The sequence below is a fragment of the Doryrhamphus excisus genome, chromosome 6, assembly GCF_030265055.1.
Source record: "Doryrhamphus excisus isolate RoL2022-K1 chromosome 6, RoL_Dexc_1.0, whole genome shotgun sequence".
Taxonomy (NCBI): Eukaryota; Metazoa; Chordata; class Actinopteri; order Syngnathiformes; family Syngnathidae; genus Doryrhamphus; species Doryrhamphus excisus.
In genome coordinates this window covers 13864689-13883346 of record NC_080471.1, presented here as the reverse complement: position 1 = coordinate 13883346, position 18658 = coordinate 13864689, and positions in this window count along the sequence as shown.

The window sequence follows — 18658 nt, the reverse complement described above, 5'->3', positions numbered from 1 at the left end:
CTTTGGGGAGGGTAGAGAGTTTATATTTAATAAGGAAGCCCGCCCCTCGCATTTTGAACCATCAAGTGCTCCCTTCCAAACCTCATTATCTGAAACTTTGGCATCTTTTGGCACACAATAATATTACATTCTAACTACATTTATTGGTCAGAAAAGTGGGAAAAGTCCCCTTTAACTCTCCAGGCAGTGTGGTAGCATTGAGGGTTTCATTTCAATATACTTAACTGTTGTACAAGCAGGGCCTAGTCTCCATGGGGCCCTAAGCAAAATTTGATTTTGGGGCCCTCTAATACTCCCCATACTGATCATTCACATACCTCCTGTAGCGGAGCTCTGACAAACTACACTCTCTTAACATATTGTCTTTTTTGGACATGAACATGCAATATATGAATCATCACCACTCACACACACACACACGGGAAAAATTATTAATTATTTTTTTTGTTTTATAAGTTAATTACTCTTGGCGGGGGCTGTACGGCGGTCGAGTGATTAGAGCGCAGGCCACACACCGAGTTCGATTCCACCCTCGGGCATCTCTGTGTGGAGTTTGCATGTTCTCCCTGTGCATGCGTGGGTTTTCTCCGGGTACTCCGGTTTCCTCCCACATTCCAAAAACATGCTAGGTTAATTGGTGACTCCAAATTGTCCATAGGTATGAATGTGAGTGTGAATGGTTGTTTGTCTATATGTGCCCTGTGTTTTCTTCAGAAATTCTGTTGTCAGGAAAATACATTTAAAAAATTGGACATCAAACTGTCATCATGTGTAACATGAACATAAGGACACGTTTTTTTTAGGAAAAGATTTTCATTAAATACAGTTTTAATATCTCCACAATGTCCAAAATGCGTACTGTAAAGCAAATTAGGCTGTCATACCTCCAAATCGACACGCTTCAACCGCCCTCAGAAATCAGAGCCAAAATATCCCACACGTTATATGTATTTACCGTACAATTATTAAAACTTGTTGCTGCCATCACAGCTTAATAGGGACATATCTATTTTTAGGTTGCTATGAGACAGCACAGAACGCAGTTTCTAATGAGAACAGTAATGTTGTCAGGCCCTGCAAGGAACAGGTAAATCAGACACATTCCACCTAGACCAACAAAAAGGTTTAATATATATATATATATATATATATATATATATATATATATATATATATATATATATATATATATTTGTGGCGCATAACAATATGTGTATTTGTATCAAACCATTTGATAGACGGGTCATTTGCTACCCATGTGTAGCATTCCTCGTCCAGATAGTTGCTGCCCACCAAATGGGACAAAGTAGTGTTTGAAAGCAAAATGAAAATCAAAAAACAATGTGAATTATTGTTTGCTTTTCTTAATAAGCAATCTGTATTACAAAAGAAAACTCAAAAGGAGTCAGTGCCTCACCAGCCATGAACTTCACCACACATCACCGGGAGACAGCCTTTAAATTTGATTGAAATATATTTTTGAGTCACGATGAGATTTCGCCCCTAGTCCCCAAAAATGCAAATGGTAGGTATATCTTAAGTTCATATCGTTGCTCATGAATTAGAAAATAGTCCAGAGCAGGGGTCTCAAACTCAATGTACTTAGGGGCCACTGGAGCTCGGGTGTGGGTGAGACTGGGCCGCATCAGGTTTTCCAAAAAAAACCAAAAAAACGCATTTATTAAAAACAAAAAAAATGTAAAAAACTTCGCTTTGGTTCCAATTTTCTACAAGAAAAGCTCTGATAAAACATTCCACTGTTCTCAAATATCTTACTTTTTATTTTTCGACACAAAATAAGATGAAAAATAAATAAACAAATCAAGAATAAAGAAAATCAATCAATCAGTAATAAATAAATAAATATAATATTAATTATAAAATGGCAAATAATAAAAACGTAAGAAACCACATATAGTTGGTGGGTAAACAAATTATTTTTTTTCAGATTAAAATTAACAAAGCATTATTAGAGCCCTGTAGACATGACAAAACACGACTATAGTCACATTTATACTCTTTTTATTTACAACATATTGCGCAACTGCAGGGTCTTGAGACACATGCTAACTCGCAAACTAGAGAGCTAGCGACCTAAACGGTAGCCTTCAAGTTATTGCCTTTAAACTTAAATAGCCAAAAACTTACCACTTCCAAACGGATAGGGAGGATAACTATTAACAGTTATTTAACCTTTAACATGAACATTAATCAAACGTAATAATAATTTTTTCTGGGTACATGATACCATACAGCATCCATGTCAAACTTGCTCGGGCCGCACTAACATTAAACTTTCATATCAAGGCAGGGGCCTCAAACTAGTGTCCTGCGGGCCACATTTGGCCCGCGGGCCGCGTGTTTGGTATTTTTTGGAATTCATTAATAGGAGGTGTGCACTCTGCGGATGTGGAATCTGAATTCTGACTTTGTATGTGCATGTGATTGGTTGGTGACCAGTCTAGGGTATACGCAACCTCTCACCCAAAAGTCTTCTGGGATAGGCTCCAGTTTCCTTACAACCACCACAAAAAAATATCACATTAGGCAGCCACCGTGAGTGATGTCATATGTGATCTTGGGCCTAGATATGTTTGTTGTCCGCTGTATATTAAAGGCAAAATAAATAATGAAAGCAGTGAGAATAAGTGGCGTCATCCCCCGAGAGCGGTTTCCATTTTCAGATATCTTGCATCGCAGCTGCTGCACCTCTCTCCCCATCATTTCTAAATATAACTCCCATCTTCAGTCTGAATTAAGATATTATTTATTTATTTATTCTTTGCTCAACAGGCTACAGTTCCCTTCTGAGCCTATATTTATACATGGAAACAAAAAAAAAAAACACACAACACAACACAGTTTGAATTTGGAGTCAATCACAACAGCACATCACATGATTAGAAAAGAATTTCATGTCTTGTCTTGATTCCAACACAATTTACACAAAAAATTATCATAACAGCATTTCTGAAGTGGCCACCTAACAGATTTGGGAGCAAACAGAGAAGAGGACGGCCATACGACACCCAACCTTTTCAGAAAGGGTGAGTATTTATAGATCTTAACCCTTATATTGCCATGTTACTTTCTTAGGTCTAACCTATTGGCTTCAATTGCATGTATGTATTATGTATTATAAACTCCTCAACACTTTGAAGATGTCTGACGGACATGCAATAGAGGGGGAATTGTCACGGTCGGACTTGATTGCTTTGCGGTGCGACCCCAGGATGCAGAGAGCAGGACCAAATGCAGGTAAATAATATTTATTCTGTGCAATATTAGCAGCAGCGGGATAAAGCAACTCACGAGGCAGACGGACAAATGATAACGATCCCACACAGGGAGAAGCACACACCTGAACTAAATAGACAGGACAAATTAGGGACAGGTGTGGGTGGCTATGGCAACGAAGGCAGACCAGGCAAAACAGGAAGTCCAATACAAAAAAAGTGTCAAAAAAGGAAACCAAAACCCAGACAGGAAACTCAAACTGTCACGTGGGAACCCACACAGGGCGTGACAGGAATAGGAACATGTAACATGCTTAACTGCCGCAGTATAACTTCTTCCAAGGCTGTAAAATCAAACTAAAATAAAGTAAAACTACAAGATGCGTGGAGACCGATACTGTCATCTAGTGGTCATTTATAGGTACTGCTATAATCATAAAGGTGTTCAACGACAACCAGAAGTACCAATGAGTTTAAATTGGACAAAAGCGACTAATATGATGGCTGACAATAGATTAATTAGCAAAGCACACTGAAAAGTTAATTCATTCATTAATTTTCTACCGCTTTTTCCTCATGCAGGCATGCTGGAGCCTATCCCAGCTGTCTTCGGGCGAGAGGCGTGGTACACCCATACAAATTGTATGGACAATTTGGAGTGGCCAATTAGCCTAGCATGTTTTTGGAATGTGGGAGGAAACCGGAATACCCGGAGAAAACCCATGCATGCACGGGGAGAACATGCAAACTCCACACAGAGATGGCCGAGGGTGGAATTGAACCCGAGTCTCCTAGTTGTGAGGCCTGCGCGCTAACCACTCATCCATTAAAAAAACTAATGTTTAGTTCATAAGTAGAGTACAGTAAAAAGGGGCATATGTCAGATACAGGTGCATTGCTGATTAATCGTGATTAATTAATTTGGAAACCAATTAATCAGAATACACATTTTAATCATTTAACAGCCCTAGAAAACAATTTCTTTAATGAAAAATTTTGAGAATTTTTAAAAATCCATTCATACGCTTATCCTCACAAGGGCCAGAGATGGCCGAGGGTGGAATCAAACTCTGGTCCTCCTAGCTGTGAGGTCTGCACGCTAACCACTAGACCGCCATGCCGCACACTGAGAAGTTGAAGGAGGAAAAGCAAGTCGAAATAGTGTCAAGATGAATAATGTTAAACTATTTATAGGAATCTGAAGACCACACACATCTCTGTCACAATCTGAAAGGTTGTTTATCAACAGAACACTAGCTTCAATTTTATATCTGGGAAAAACACATTTGCATTTGCATTCAGAGGAGGTGGATTTTTCTTTTTGGAGCAGTTTGCGCGTGTGCTCCTTCCCTGTCTCTTTTAAAGACTGGCTTTGACATTCTCCTGGCATTTTGGTGTCTCTGCGACTGTAGCAAGAGAACGTGTGGGCTACAACGACGTTGAACTGGCACGAACCCTTGCTGCAGCATTGCACCGGACTGCACCACATGCCTCTCTCCTTGTATACATCAGCACAGCTCACAGAAGCCCGTCTATGCTCTTCATCCTCTCATTAAAAACACAATGACAGGGATCCTTGTCTTTTTATTCTTTCTCATAGTCTTTCTATTGGCTTTTTTAGTCGCATGTTTGGCAGCACACAAACACCTGCCCTGTTCAGGCGGTACTCAAGGCCAACGTTGTAGAGGGAAGCATTTCCCCCTGGTGATCATTGTTTGTGTGTTGGCTGTATCCAAGGAGATTTATGCATATGTATTAAGGAGTTTGTTACACATTTTGAAGCGTGGGTACTTTGATGACCCATGTGTTGATTTTGTTTTGAGTTCCTCCTAATGAAGCAGGACAGGTTATTATCATGTTCTGATTCATCTCTAAAAATCTAGGATGTAACGTAGTCAGGATTGGGAGCATTATTTTGGAGTTCTATTTCATTCGGGAATTTAGACATTTGCCATTGTGATACACTCAATACATTTTTGTAAAATTATGAATGGTTGTTTGTCTATTCGTGCCCTGTGATTGGCTGGCGACCATTCCAGGGTGTACTTTGCCTCTCGCCCGAAGACAGCTGGGATAGGCTCCAGCATACCTCAGGCCCTTGTGAGGATAAGCGGTATGGATGGATTTTTAAAAATTCTCAAAATTCTTCATTAAAAAAATTGTTTTCTAGGGCTGTTAAATGATTAAAATGTGTATTCTGATTAATTGGTTTCCAAATTAATTAATCATGATTAATCAGCAATGCAACTGTATCTGATATATGCACCTTTTTACTGTATTCTACTTATGAACTAAACATTAGTTTTTTTAATGGATGAGTGGTTAGCGCGCAGGCCTCACAGCTAGGAGACCCAGGTTCAATTCCATCCTCTGCCATCTCTGTGTGGAGTTTGCATGTTCTCTCCGTGCATGCATGGGTTTTCTCCGGGTACTCCGGTTTCCTCCCACATTCCAAAAACATGCTAGGTTAATTGATGACTCCAAATTGTCCATAGGTATGAATGTGAGTGTGAATGGTTGTTTGTCTATATGTGCCCTGTGATTGGCTGGCGACCAGTCCAGGGTGTACCCCGCCTCTCGGCCAAAGACAGCTGGGATAGGCTCCAGCACCCCCGCGACCCTTGTGAGGATGAGCGGTTGAAAATGAATGAATGAGTCTTTTTAATAGTAGCAGAACATTTGAACTACATGTTAAACATTTTATGAGCCATGATGGGTTGTGTTCAAAGACAAAGTCATTTTTTTCTCCAAAATGAACATTTTTATCCTGCAATTTTTGCGAATAAATTATTGTAATATTCAGTTTTTTTCTTTCAATTGTTATTATTTTTAAAAATGTGACTGAAATATTTTTGTTTTATTTTATTTAGTTTATTCTCATAATCTGTTTTGTTTTTTCAGTGTGGAACTACATCAATGAAACTATAAATTAAAGAGAAATTAAGGAAAATGAGGAGGAGTCTCCCTCAGTACTCGTTCCAGATAAATATTTTATTTATCTCCAAGAGAAAATCACATGAAATGTTGTTATTCTTAGTATATTTATACATGTGAAATGATGTAACCCTGTGTAACCCTGCCAAGTATCCAGTCCAGGGTGTACCCCGCCTCTTGCCCAAACACAGCTGGGGTAGACTCCAGCATACCCCCGCAATCCTAATGAGAATAAGCGGTAAAGAAAATGGATGGATGGATTTTGAGGGTAATATCATCACTCCCAATGTAATTCATTGGCAAAATGTTGCCATTGGCTACATTTGAGCAATGTTTCACAATGAGGTGCCACATCTGCTGTGTTGTCTCAGTGAGAAGTTTGGGCCTGCTGTCAGAGTATGTGGGTACATGGTGGCCCTGATGAGTGGACGTTTTGACAGTGAGTGAGAGAACTTTGCTGTGCTCACGGTTCACACCCTTGCGACTGTGACGTCTTTGACACCATGAGACACGCTGACCGGAATACACCTCCTCTGCAGCACAAGGTGGCGGTGGTGGTGGTGGAGGGCGGGGGGAGAAAGAGCTATTTCTGTGTCTGTTGTCGGCGCTGGTTCTGACGTCAAATCGGTCATGTCCATCCTCGAGGATATCGGCGCTCATCTGGAGAATCAGACATGACGGGACCAAACAGGATGAGCTGAGGGCCCGGCAAGATGAGTTCTCTCTCCCTCTCTCTCTCTCTCTGTAGGAGATAACAGTCGATGTGAGGTTTACATAGCCACACAACGGGGGAGCGAGGGATATGACAGCTTTACATTTGGAACTGTGAACCCTGCTTGCATATTAATCATCAAAAAATTTATTCATTTATGGTAATTTCATTGTCACTACTGAGACCTAATACAAGAAATCAATCTAAAATTATACTGTACAAACACATAAATTTTTCCTTGTGACTGACATTTAACTAAATATCGACCCGGGTTTCGATATCATTCATTCATTCATTCATTTTGTACTGCTTATCCTCACAAGGGTCACAGGCGAACTGGAGCCTATCCCAGCTGTCTTGGGCGAGAGGCGGGGTACACCCTGGACTGGTCACCAGCCAATCACAGGGCACATATAGACAAACAACCATTCACACTCACATTCATACCTATGGACAATTGGGAGTCGCTAATTAACCTAGCATGTTTTTGGAATGTGAGAGGAAACCGGAGTACCCGGAGAAAACCCACGCATACACAAGGAGAACATGCAAACTCCACACAGAGATGGCCGAGGGTGGAATCAAACTCAGGTCTCCAAGCTGTGTGGCCTGAGCTCTAACCACTCATCTTTTGTTTTGATATCAACCACACATAAATAAACCAAAATAAATATAAATGACACAAATAAACCTTACATAGTATTTTGTTGGTCTGAAATGACCAACCATCACAACTTTAAGTGTAACTTTAAGTGACAATCAATGTTGTTTTCCTCAATGGTTTCTAATGTATTATATTTCTTATATTTTCGTGCTTCAGTTGTAGTTTTGATTCACCGTGGGTGGACACACATGTGTATATATCATCAATCGGCATATTTCAATATACTGGATCTCATTAGAAACCGAGAGTCCATGTATGCAGAATGAAGTACCCAATCGATGGTAATGTTTTAGTTTAACAAAGTGACATTCACGAACATTCAACATGCACACATGCAGCACAAAGCAGAGCTTATTTACCCCAAAGTATAAACTGCAACAAGTGTTCATTATTCCTGTTGTCTGATTGCTCTGCAGGTTGCATCGGGGTCTGATCATCAGTCTTTGGAGGAGATGAAGAGGTGCCAAGTACTGTAAGGACACGCTCAAGTCGATGGAATAATTGCCAGGTACTGAAACACATGTACACCCTGGGAAAAAGGAATGCTGTCGGACAGTGAACCTATTAAAGCGCTTCAGTGATCAACATGTTGTTGACGTGCACGTTGAGGTTAAGGTTTTGTACTGAAACACGGGAGATTACACAGTGTTGATCATTTGGGTCAACCCTTACAAAGAAGAAGTCGACGGTATCTCACAAAAGTGATTGCAGCGCACATTTTAGCAACTGTACTTCTTTTTCTTCTCATAGGACAAAATTATAGAAATGATTTGGAAAAAAAACATTATTGTTAAAGCTGTACATGTGTTTGAATTCGGGGTCTGCATCCTGCAAAGCCAGTAGCCTACCCGGTCTACCCGGCCGCAAACCAGCCTTGTGAATTCAGATGGTCTAGTCTTCCTCACACTTCCTGGTTGCGTCACATGGTCTCATGTTTATACTGACATCCTTTCAGAATGATATCTGCCTTAAGTTACTTAACTTTTTGGCTACTAATTTGTACAACACTCTGATCAGCAACAACACAACTTATTCATATATCCAATATATGTATTTTTGATGCCATATATGATGTAGTATAACAATGAAATGATGATTGTCATGTTCGGGCATGGTCGTGTAGTGTAGCGACCCCAGAATGCAGAGATGAGGACCCAATTCCAGGTAAAAATGTATTTAATGAGATGCTATGCAGCAGAACAACTCGCTAGCAAGTCCAACATAAAAACGACAATGACCCAACAACTAAAGAAGCATGCACCTGAACTAAATAGGCATCGCAGAAAATGGGAAACAGGTGCGGGAGATAATGCAAAGCAACGGAAAACAGAACAGAGCAACACAGGAAGTGAATACAAAATAAGGGCATGAACCAGGAACTAAGACAGGAAAGGAAACTAAAAGAGCTGTCACAAGGGGGTAACGGCCACATCGTGACAATGATGAGGTGCAGGAAGCCAAAGAAGAAGGTTTGGAAGGCCATCAGTGATGTTCCATGGTGGTACCACATACCTGCGGCTGTCCATCCTGATCATGGTTATATTCAGTAGTTTAAAACTTTTATATTTGTGTTCTTTAGTTTATGGTGGAGGTATTTTGTGTTTACATTATTGAGAAAGAGTATGTTCTTTGAAAAGGGTTAGTAACATGGTGGAGACATGCACCAGTCCCCATGATATCCCAGTGACAGAAACAAGACATCTTTGTTGATGGAATACATACAGCAGCACCTTGCACTCATACTCATTTATTTGAAATGTCATGTTACAAGTACGTGTAATTCTTAAATATGACCTAAATTAACTTCATATTTAATTCTGCCTTACCAATGATTTACTGTATTAAAATACAGTAAATCATGTGCTTCTGTTTGTGCAGAATTTCCAAGAGGAGCTTGCATTTTCAATACAAAATCCCCATCACAATAACGTAATACAGCTGCAAGCCTATTGGCTGGTATGAATGAAAGAAAAAAAAAACTTAATTAAAACAAAGCGCACTAATTTATAAAGCTACGGAAAATTCAACCATGCGCCCTTGAGGCCTAGTTGGCTGAGATCCGTGCAGGCGTTCCCCCCCGGAGACCCTGGACGCTCTTCCTATACTTCACTGAGCATATGGTGTTAAGAAGCCATATTATGTTTGCCTCGCAGCACTGTGCATCCCGCTGGGGAAGAACACCTCTCCCCAAGTACGACACACTAGTCTGGCATTCAATCAACCCAGAATAGTACATTTAACTTCCAGCCACACTCACTTTAAAAAAAGCGTGAGTGCACTCACATGCCGTCAATTGTTAGTGATGTGTTGCAAAGTTTAAGATGACTATCCATTTTCTATGCCGCTTATCCTCACTAAGGAAGTTCAAGACACAAGGGTTTGAAATATGTCTACTTCTGACCCCAAAGTAGGTCTGAATCAATGGTTTATAGCAGGGGTCTCAAACACGCGGCCAAATGTGGCCCACAGGACACTAGTTTGAGGCCCCCGCCTTGATATGAGAGTTTAATGTTAGTGCGGCCCACGCAAGTTTGATATGGATGCTGTATGGTATCATGTACCCAGAAAAAATTATTATGTTTGATTAATGTTCATCTTAAAGGTTAAATAACTGTTAATAGTTATCCTCCCTATGCGTGTGGAAGTGGTAAGTTTTTGGCTATTTAAGTTTAAAGGAAATAACTTGAAGGCTACCGTTTAGGTCGCTAGCTCTCTAGTTTGCGAGTTAGCATGTGTCTCAAGACCCTGCAGTTGCGCAATATGTTGTAAATAAAAAGAGTATAAATGTGACTATAGTCGTGTTTTGTCATGTCTACAGGGCTCTAATAATGCTTTGTTAATTTTAATCTGAAAAAATAATTTGTCTACCCACCAACTATATGTGGTTTCTTAAGTTTTTATTATTTGCCATTTTATTATTATTATTATATGTATTTATTTATTACTGATTGATTGATTTTCTTTATTCTTCATTTTCGTTCATTTATTTTTCACCTTATTTTGTGTAGAAAAATAAAAATTAAGATATTTGAGAACAGTGGAATGTTTTATCAGAGCTTTTCTTGTAGAAAATCGAAACCAAAGCAAAGTTTATTCATTTTTCTGTTTTTAATAAATGCGTTTTTTTTTTTGGAAAACCTGATGCGGCCCAGTCTCGCCCAGGCCCTAGCTCCAGTGGCCCCCAAGTAAATTGAGTTTGAGACCCCTGGTTTATAGGTACACAATGTGTAAGCCCACACATGACAGAATGCTTCCACCAGAAGACGGCCTCGCGGAGAGTGACTTCCGGAACCCGTGAGGAGGAGTGTTTGAGGTTCACTCCGTAGGACATGGTGTGGGGGGCCAGACTGCACGCTAATCCCTATGGCGTGGGTGTACCATGGAGCAGCCGCTGACGCACCAACCCAACCGCGATGCTGATGCACATCTCCTCCGGCTCCACTGAGGGCTTGTGACGCCGCCTCCTTCTTCGCTTCCACGCCATGCCGAGGTGCAACCCCCTGCTCACGCTGTTTCTGAGTGCCAGCCTATGTATGGTTCAGTACAAAGGCTCCCGCTTAACATCAGCACGCCGATATCCAGCTGTCCTCTTCCGGGTCCCCATTGCCCACAGCTGGGATAGGCTCCAACATACAACTTGCGACCCTAATGAGGATAAGCAGAATATAAAATGAATGGATGGCTGGAATAATTTATAATAATAATAATAATAATAATGTGTTTGGTGTACTCTCCAGGGTCTACCCCACCCATATCAGTACATGTATACATTACATATACTGTAAATTGTATAAAGCCCAAGTGTACTTTCATTTGGTTATATTTTACAGACTTTTTGAATATGCAAATCTTGTCTTCTATGTTTTGTTTGTTTGTTTATTTTCATTATTCCAGCAACTAACCAGAACTACATTTATTATCACCAAAATCCGACCGGAACTGGGCTTTGGTTAAGTCCCCGTTGATGTACTACACTGCTGATGGGGATGTCGCACAACTTCATGCCACAAAATGAGAACTATCCCTTTAAAAACAAAGCTTGCCCGTGGAACAAATATGTGCAATATTGCACAAATGTGCAAACAAAAATGCCAAAAAGTCGAATGAGATTGAAACGCAAGCGAATATACACACGCTGTCTTAGCCAAGTTGTCTTCAGGACAATGAGGTATTTAGTATTAGCTTCAGAAGATCATGTAAACAGTTAGCTTTATTTTGCATGCACACTCGTTCATTACCATCATGAGTTTATAGTTGCGCAAATAAGTTTAAATCGATTTGATGCATGCAGGCTGACATACATTTAATAATACGTTTGGACATTCTGAAAAAAACTACACTTTGATGAACTGATCAATCCATTGATGGATCTACAGGGACAATGCGGACTTAAGAAGGAAAAGGGTAAATAAATACTGAGAACCACTCTGAACTATTCAAACAGCCATTAGTGTTCAGTCAAGCTTCACTCTTAAAGGTGCATTAATTGATTGGGATTTTTATATGCTCTTGGGGAATAAATGGGAATGCAGATGTTTCCCTTTGCAAGGATTGTTGTTGATGAATATGTTAGTTAAACATGCAGCAGACAAAGAAAAATCATTACCATTCATTTGGAGTCCCTTTCTGGCTGCTTGATCGATTAAAGGTCAATATTCACTCTCCTTTTGTCTCTTTTGGTTGCCTCCAGTCTACTTCTGCAGTCCGTGTGTGCTGCCTGTAGAAAGTAACTACATAGTATGTGCTTTTTTCGGACATCGGAACTCGATAAAACAATGTAAGATCAGTGTTAGCGAGGGCAAATTCAGTCTAAAGTGAGGCTTACACACATTCTGAGAGCTAAATATTGGGCGGTGAGATGTTTTCCAAGTTGTTATTTTATCTATCTCGCTCACCAAAGACTTGCTAGTAGCACAGTGTGAAGTTAAACAAGAGCCCTGCTTCACCCTCACGGGGGACAAAGTGGTGCATCATGCTCATACACTCAGGCCTACAAATATTTGGACAATCATTTTTGCCTTTTTTTTTCTTTTCAATTTAACATCTAAAGACTAACTGAATAGATTTTCATATAAAACACGGCGGTGGTTAGCGCGCAGGCCACACAGCTAGGAGACCCAAGTTCAATTCCACCTGCAGTTTGCATGTTCTCCCCGTGCATACGTGGGTTTTCCCCGGGTACTCACATTCCAAAAACATGCTAGGTTAATTGGCAACTCCAAATTGTCCATAGGTATGAATGTGAGTGTGAATGGTTGTTTGTCTATATGTGCCCTGTGATTGGCTGGCGACCAGTCCAGGGTGTACCCCGCCTCTCGCCTAGAGACAGCTGGTATAGGCTCCAGTACCCCCGCGACCCTCGTGAGGAAAAAGCGGTAGAAAATGAATGAATGAATGAATGAATTTTACATCTAAAGACCAACAGAATAGATTTTCATATAAAACACGGCGGTGGTTAGCGCGCAGGCCACACAGCTAGGAGACCCAAGTTCAATTCCACCCTCAGCCATCTCTGTGTGGAGTTTGCATGTTCTCCCTGTGCATGCGTGGGTTTTATCCGGGTACTCCGGTTTCCTCCCACATTCCAAAAACAACCCTAAATGGTTAAGGGGTAAAAGTGTACTCACATTTGCATGTTTGAGAGCAGCTCAGGGACAATTTTAGTGAACATGACATTGATGATTGGCCGGAATGTGTAGGGAAGTTGCAGGGACTGAACACTGTCACTATCATGTGACCAGAAGTGACCATTTATGTACTGCTGCCGAAAAGCCAATATAGCTGAATATTTCAACTGACGCGAGATACTCATATTGTTTTGTCTTATGTTCCAAAGTGTCGGTATAGACAAGCTGGATAAGCGGAACAAGACAGAGCTTATGTGCGTGCGTTCCTTCTCATGGTTCTGTCTGAATGTCTGTCGCCGCATGTACGTGACATATAGGTGTGAAAACCCCCACAGGACCATGTGGACAAGCATTAAATAACATCTAACAACCACCATACAGAATTGTGTGCTGCACATGTTGGACCATCCACCTCTATATAATTAGCTTCCCATGACAACACTGTCTCCATCAGAACCTTAAATAGGAAAGAATCATTGGATTAGTGATTAGTTTTAATGCTCATTTTAAGCTATTTTTTCATAGGGGCTCCACAGTATATAATGTAAAAATGGCTCAAACTTTACTCCAACATGGGTAGAGTTAGTGGTTATGCCTGTTTATTTTTAGGCATGATTAATGGTGACTCCCAAACCAGGACAGCCAACCAGAGAGTCCAATTCACAGGAGAATGCACATGGAACTGAATGGGGTCATCCCAGTAAAAAAAAAAACCAAACATTAGTGCTAAATGTGCAGAATCAGCTTCTGAATCTACTAATGATTAAAAAAAAGTAGGAATCTGTCTTTGTGTTGTATATTTTGCACAGTGTATTATTCACTCCAACATAGAGAGATCTTAGCATCACTGTGTAGCTTGGAAAGAAAGAGAAGGTTTGCAAGAAATTGGATGTGAGGTGTTCAAGGCACACTGCTGGTCAAGTGTGAGAGGAGGTTTGGATTGATCAATGCCATCAGCAATTCACAGTCAGGTGTGTGGAGAAGCTCAGCGAAGCAAAGGAACGGTGGTTTATAAATAAACCAAATAAAGGATGGTGCCGTCAGTGACCCCTGAGAGGTGGCTCTGGAAGGGGTGGAACGGCAGACGTTTATCCTGAAGAAACTAATAAAGCACTGTCTGTCAGCCGGGAGGTGAGTCAGCCCTGAGCAGCATCATTAGAGGGAGGCGGCGCTCTGATCGTGTCTCTGAGGAGGGATGACCACCACGATGCACCATGAACGCAGAGACAAGGCAACCAAGAAGCACATGGAAAACGTGGGTATGGATGGCCTGTATAACACCATCAGCAGACATTACTTTAGAGCAGGGGTCTCAAACTCAATTTACCTGGGGGCCACTGGAGCTAGGGTCGGACTGGGCCGCATCAGGTTTTCCAAAAAAAAACAACCAAAAAAACGCATTTGTTAAAAACAGAAAAATTAATAAACTTTGCTTTGGTTCCGATTTTCTACAAGAAAAGCTCTGATAAAACATTCCACTGTTCTCAAATATCTAATTTTTATTTTTCTACACAAAATAAGATGAAAAATCAATAAACAAATCAAGAATAAAGAAAATCAATCAATCAGTAATAAATAAATATAATAATATAATAATAATAAAACGTCATATAATAAAAACTTAAGAAACCACATATAGTTGGTGGGTAGACAAATTATTTTTTTCAGATTAAAATTAACAAAGCATTATTAGAGCCCTGTAGACATGACAAAACACGACTATAGTCACATTTATACTCTTTTTATTTACAACATATTGCGCAACTGCGGGGTCGTGAGACACATGCTAACTCGCAAATTAGAGAGCTAGCAACCTAAACGGTAGCCTTCAAGTTATTTCCTTTAAACTTAAATAGCCAAAAACTTACCACTTCCACACAGATAGGGAGGATAACTATTAACAGTTATTTAACCTTTAACATGAACATTAATCAAACGTAATAATTTTTTCTGGGTACATGATACCATACAGCATCCATATCAAACTTGCGCGGGCCGCACTAACATTAAACTTTCATATCAAGGCGGGGGCCTCAAACTAGTGTCCTGCGGGCCACATTTGTCCCGCGGGATGCGTGTTTGAGACCCCTGTTTTAGAGACACTTTCACCATGCTCTGAGATTCTCTGAAAATGCTGGCTTTATGGATATAATAATGTTCATCTTGGATTGACACGATCAGAGGTGTATGGATTAATATTGTAGTAACCATGACTACTCAAGATCTGCGGAGGTCCACCAGCATCCACAAACTCTTATCCTCACAAGGGTCACAGGGTTGCTGGAGCCTATCCCAGCTGTCTTTGGGCGAGAGGCGGGGTACACCCTGGACTGGTTGCCAGCCAATCACAGGGCACATATAGACAAACAACCATTCACACTCACATTCATACCTATGGATAATTTGGAGTTGCCAATTAACCTAGCATGTTTTTGGAATGTGGGAGGAAACCGAAGTACCCGAAGAAAACCCACACACCGGGAGAACATGTAAACTCCTCACAGAGATACCCCAGGGTGGAATCGAACTTGGGTCTCCTAGCAATAACAACTTTTCCACCGTGCACAGAGCTGTTTATGTATGATGTAATTATTAATCCATGCCAAAAGTTATTAACACCACCTATAAACTTTTAATTAATGGAAGAATTATCAATTTTGATTTCTGTAAAAGAAAACAGTATGTATTGAATACATCCATTGTTCATGTGTCTCTAATGAGGTGGCCAGTGAGTGACTCTGTCTCATTTGCCTTGTTATTGTTTACATTTGCCAAAACAATATGCCGTTGCATGGCAGCGCCCTCCTTATTAGCTCTCTGCCCAAACTTGCTGTCACAGCTGAAGCATAACGACATGAAGATGTCACCAACCAACAGAAATCTGCTCACCTTCCCTGAGTTTGTCAGCATGAAGCCAGGAAAAAATGCAAAGCAAGTGTCACAAAGCAGTTGGGGGACCACTCGGGACTACACTCTTCAAAACTCAATTTGTTAAATGGAGGTAATTGACTGAGGTACAGATGATCCCGCAAACATTTTGGCTTATCATTACAAATGCACCCTCCATGTTAATTGCACAAGGTGGACACACACACACATAAATGAATGTTCATTCTTTTCGCAGTTGCCTCACAGCTCCAACTCTGCGCCCTCCACTTGGTTGTCATATGTTCCTTTTGTGACTACGATTGTGACGTAAGAGCTCACAGCAATTAGTGTCGGCAGTCACTTTGCTGCGTGTCAAGCCATAGTAACTGCTGAGCTACATAGCAAGCACATGGCTGCAAACCAGCCTCAACAGGCACAGATCTCCTCTCCAAAAAATTAATTGCCATGCTTCTTCTCAGCTTATCCTGAGCTTTACACAAAACTGGTTCCATTTAGCTTGTCCCCTGTTGCTTGGCAGGTTTAAAAAAAAGGTGAATGTACAATTGACAATGCATGACAAATAATTTTTTTTTGTTCAGGTGTATTGATTTTCTATATAATATACATATTAATTCATTCATTCATTTTCTACCGCTTTTTCCTCACAAGGGTCACAGGGGTGCTGGAGCCTATCCCAGCTGTCTTTGGGCGAGAGGCGGGGTACACCCCTGAGTAGTCGCCAGCCAATCACAGGGCACATATAGACAAACAACCATTCACACTCACATTCATACCTATGGACAATTTGGAGTCGCCAATTAACCTAGCATGTTTTTGGAATGTGGGAGGAAACCGGAGTACCCGGAGAAAACCCACGCATGCACGGGGAGAACATGCAAACTCCACACAGAGATGCCCGAGGGTGGAATTGAACCCTGGTCTCCTAGCTGTGAGGTCTGTGCGCTATATTTATATTATATAAAATATTTTATATAAATAAAATATAATTATTATATATTATTTGTCACAGAACCATTAGTGAAAAATTGTGTATAGTAATATAGTTTGTTTACTCAGCCAGAATTCATCTAGTGCAGTAATTCAAGTCCAATTCGAGTCCAATTAAATAAAAAATAAAACACATTTATTTATACAGCATGGAAGAAGGCGTCATTATTTGAGGAAGCTTTGTACAAATACTTGTGTATAGGTGGAGTTCCCTTAAGGCATATAAATAATGCAATGCGGTCGGAGGCAACACTAATTGTTACCTCCTTGTTTTCTCACCATCACTTGTAACAGATACACCTGCCTAAACAGTATAACACATAAAAGCTAGTTACAACCTTCATATTTGCGCTCCCTGTACAGCAATGAGGAAGTGGCATAAATACTGCCAGTAGCAGCTAACCACTTTTCTAATAAGTAGCTCTTATTTGTTTATTATCAAGAGCAAAATTAGAAAGTGGAGTTCAGTGGTAGTTCATAAGACTCATCGCAAGGTCAGAGTTGGGGTGCTTGTAGGCTGGCAGATTCTGGAAGATGTAGAAAGCCTGACTTGGTGTCGGACATTTTCAAGTCAGACTTTTCCAGAAAAGCTAAAGTCCGCCTTAAGACCAATGCTTACGAGCGGTGCAACTAGCTTAGAGCCTCTAATGAGCATATGCTGATGAGTTTTATATTTTTGTTATAGTAATAGATAAATATTGATTCTGAGCTGCTTCAGATGATGTTGTATTGTTAAGGTTTGGGATTATCAGACAATTGGCCAAGCACTAAATGTATAGGCGGCTCCCACTGGTGATTCCTGGCTATGTAAGGAGTCACTAAGAGAAATGTAACTCCGGCATATCTGCAATGATGCATTCAAAGATGAAGGGTTAATTGTATTACGTGCATTAGTAATAATGATGTTCAACCCCAATACATGAAATGCCTCTCTCTGTAATACCCTGCCTTGTAATATTGTTTTTTTGTGTATCATTGATGTCTTGTATAATTGTGACATGATAGTGGTGGTGCTGCACGGTAGAAACTGCACACGCAGGACAAAGAGCTAAGAGATACGGGTTCGATTCCCCCCTCGGGCATCTCTGTGTGGAGTTTGCGTGTTCTCCCTGTGCATGCGTGGGTTTTCTCCGGGTCCTCCCACATTCCAAAAACATGCTAGGTTAATTGGCAACTCCAAATTGTCCATAGGTATGAATGTCAGTGTGAATGGTTGCTTGTCTATATGTGCGATTGTGTGATTGGATAGGCGACCAGTCCAGGGTGTACCCCGCCTCTCGACCGAAGACAGCTGGGATAGACTCCAGCCTGCCCGCCACTTTAGTGAGGATAAGCGGTATAGAAAATGGATGGATGGATAGAGGTGGTATTAAGCGGTTAAGTCTGTAATGTCCACAGGTACCAAATGCACCACCATTGGAAATAAAGGTTTTAAAATCTGGTGTTGTGGTTGAGTAAAGTAAACATTTGGCACATGGCAGCAGATTTTGGTGAGGTGCCCCCACACACCAGTGGTTGGTCGGCCAATCAGGTGTCATGATGAGCGTCAAAACAAATGAACAGATAGATATTAATAGAACAGAGCGAGAGAGTGAAAGATGTTATCACA